The 3,374-nt window shown below is 40.4% G+C and overlaps 1 non-coding gene across 1 annotated transcript; it reads right to left on the bottom strand.

Annotated features, from left to right (window-relative positions):
- Positions 1 to 231: 231 nt before the first annotated feature.
- On the bottom strand, positions 232 to 303 carry TRNAA-UGC (transfer RNA alanine (anticodon UGC)). The gene has a single exon. It is a non-coding gene; the product is annotated as a tRNA-Ala (tRNA).
- Between the last annotated feature and the right edge of the window lie 3,071 nt (positions 304 to 3,374).

The following is a 3,374-nucleotide window of genomic DNA, read 5'->3' as shown; positions in this document are numbered from 1 at the left end:
TTACATGTTGTGGTGAAAGTCTTCTTGCTTTGGAGCAAGGGCTGGTTCCTTCTCTGTCTCTTCCTTCTTGTCTTCCTTCTGCTGACATCTTGCCGAGGGAAATGTAAAGCCCCAACAAGTTGTAAATGGAAGAACACAAAAAGCAACTGTTTGGACCATTGGCTTTCTTTTCCTGTGAGCAGAACAAACATGATAAAGGAAATTAGAGGTTGAGGTTGCTAAATGGTGAAGTGGAGGTGCCAGGAATTGAACCAGGGACCTTGTACATGCAAAGCACATGCTCTACCACTGAGCTACACCCCCTGAAGACTGACTAGCTTGATGATGACTTTTCTTTTCATAAAAGCATACTGATATTTTTCTGTGTGGTTCCTTCTTCCCATCCCCCCCAAAAAAAACAAAACTTTGCCTAGAATAAGGCCAACCCACGAAAATAAATAAATAAAACCACAGAGTTATTCCACACTTTCTGGAATTAGTAATGTGGATACTGTCTAGTGGTGATAGCTGGAGAAGGTTAACTGGATTGTTGTTTGAATAACCTTTTCTGGTCCTAGGATCTTTCCATTCCGGTAGTCCTCTCCAAGGTATACTTGCCAGCAGACTCTTTAAATGAAAGTTACTTGCCTCCACCAGGAAAGTCCCACAAAAATCACATCTCTTTAATATCTATCACACTGATAATGACTCCAAATGGGTAGCTCCTTAGATCACTGGCAGCCGCAGACGTTAGTGGAAATGGTTAATTGAATTTCACTTCTACTTGGGTCAGTGCCCTGCCACCATCCTTTCCAGCTGACTCTCATTGCTCCTGTCACTTCACACCTTCTGAGCTGGTCCTTAGATCTGCTTCCACACTCCATCTCTATCCCTCGCTTGAGGATCATGTCCACAAATGATTTTAAAGGTGGGGAAACTTCAAAACTCCATCAGCTTTGCATGAAGTGACTTTTTTCTAGACTGGTAGAATCTACAGGTCAAATGCAGAGTCAGGAACTGCATAGCAACAACAAAGCAAACCTGTCAAACTCCTTTCCCTCTGACAACCCAGTGACATAAATGTAAAGTTTCCTTCAGATACAGATGTTTGAAAGGAAAAAGTCAAAGAGCCCTGGAAGTCATCAAAATATGCCATTGGTGAATCTGAAAATACGAGGAGGTCCTCAGTGATACTAAGCGGATGGGGTTGGACTGGCGAGGGAAGAACTTAAGCAAGGACTTTTCTTTCACTGGGATGCTTTCAGCTTAGCATGTATGGTGGATGATCTGTACAGTGAGTCCAAAGCCTATTGATCCAAGATCCTCCATGTGGTATTGAGGAGCATATTGCAGGCAGGTCTTTATTTAAAGACTTACAATACTGAATTTAAGTATTTACTGCTGTTGAAATTAAACAATTCCCCAGAAGCCTGCACAATACTTCAAAACTTCTGGGCACTTTATCATTAAACATCCATCTGTCAACCAAGCTCAGTAATCCCTCTAGAATGCCCCTTCTTGTTTTCCCAAGGATGTTTGCTCACTTTGAAGCATCATATGGTACATGCCTAACCTAAAATTTTTTTTTCCCAAAACCTGTATCTCTAGGATTTTGTGTGTTCCATGTGACTTATTCTTCTGCACTACTGTATCAACTGTACATTCTTTTTTTACCACAAGATTGTAAAGGACATATAAGCAAAAAACACCTTTGCAATAGGCCCAGCAATTTCTCTAGAACTCATTGCCCGTTTGCAAATGTCTCTCCTTTCCTCTTTCACTCACTCAATAAATAGTTGAGCTCTTTAGTCGTATAATTTTTAACACCAGTGAAGGCAAAGAAGGTCAGAAGCAAGTAGTTCCAATTCTCTTTGTCTTAGAGAAAGTGAGTGCTGGAAGGTATTCACTGTCTGGTGACTTGGCACAGGAGGGTTACATCATTTTGACAGAAATTGAGGACCTGTATAATCCTGGGAATGGATCTGAGACTTTTAGACCTTTAGGACTCTCCCAAGTGAGCTATGTCTGTCACACATTTACTTTCATTGTGGCTAATAATTTTCTCAGCTTTCTCTTTGGAAAGCTTTCCTAGAGAAATCTCATTCTCTATTTCCTTGCTCATATGAATTTGGGAAACCACCTGCCACCCCGTAGGGTGATTGATCCTAAATATTACTGCCAGCAGAGAAGGAGACAGTGAATCAGAGGGGGAAGGGATAGAGAGAATCAATGGGTATGTGCTCAGCCTTCTGTCTTTTAATTGACACAGTTCCAACTAAGAACACAAAGGGATCTGTCAACAAAGATCATTGACAGATTGTCCAAGGACGTATTTGCTTTTCTTTCAATCCTTCTATATATATACATATATTTGATCCTACAAACTGGAGCTCAAGTGAGCATGATCTTTCCACTTTCTTTTTTTGCTTCTAGTCTTGCTTGTTCTGATGGAACCACCTTGGGAGGTACAGTGGATTTGAAACAGGCCAACTATCAGATCTGTGAAGATATCATAGAAATGCAGCTAATATTTCAAGGAGGATCTTCATGCTCTTTCAGTCGTGAGAGAGGTGTGGCTCAATGGGAGTGTGTCCATTCCTTGAGAGGGTTCAGAATCATACACACTCATCTGCTTTTTACAATTTCCATATTTCCATTCTTTTCTCCCTTTGAAAACACATTTGGCGTATTCATATGGAAATAAACACATTATTTCATGAACTGCTTTTAAATGTTTCCCCTTTCTACTCAGAAGCCAGAAGCTTGCCAGCACATTAATGTGCTCATTAATCCTCTGTTCCCCATTCCAGTGTCACCAAAGAGCAAGACAGAAAAAGAAGGACTGGAATGAAAGAGGAGACAAAGAAAAGGCTTGATCATTTCTTTTGGAATTTCCTTAGTTTTTTAAGCAGTATTTAAAGCATAGGAGAGCCTGAAGTTACCAAGGAGAGAAGCTTCTTCCTGTTTTATTTTCTATTCCTTCTGATCTTCTTCTACCAACCCATCCAAAGTCTCCAAAAATTGGATCACTTTGTTCAGACATGGGTGGCAACAGACCTCATGTAATTTTGGGTGTGTGAATAGATAATATTGACTGAAATTTGTATTTAAAAGTACACTAGTCTTCTACACAGTACTTTGAGGTATAACTAAGGTCATGTGTCTAGCAGGCAATATACCTCAGTTAGGAGAGCACTACACTGAAGATCTGAAGGTCCCTGGTTTGATTCCAGGATTTGGCCGTTTTGTTTACCTATGCGTAATTATTGTCATCCATTTTTAAAATGACAATTGCATTCCAAGACCTTAGGATTGTAATACAACTAAGTGAAGCTAAATTTCTGGTAGCTGACCCTGAGTGTGGAACATAGCTCAGTGGGAGAGGGCATTCCTTG

Source organism: Loxodonta africana, chromosome 1, assembly GCF_030014295.1.
Source record: "Loxodonta africana isolate mLoxAfr1 chromosome 1, mLoxAfr1.hap2, whole genome shotgun sequence".
NCBI classification, from domain to species: Eukaryota; Metazoa; Chordata; class Mammalia; order Proboscidea; family Elephantidae; genus Loxodonta; species Loxodonta africana.
Note: the sequence above shows the minus strand (reverse complement) of the source record. Positions and strands in the feature narration are given on the sequence as shown.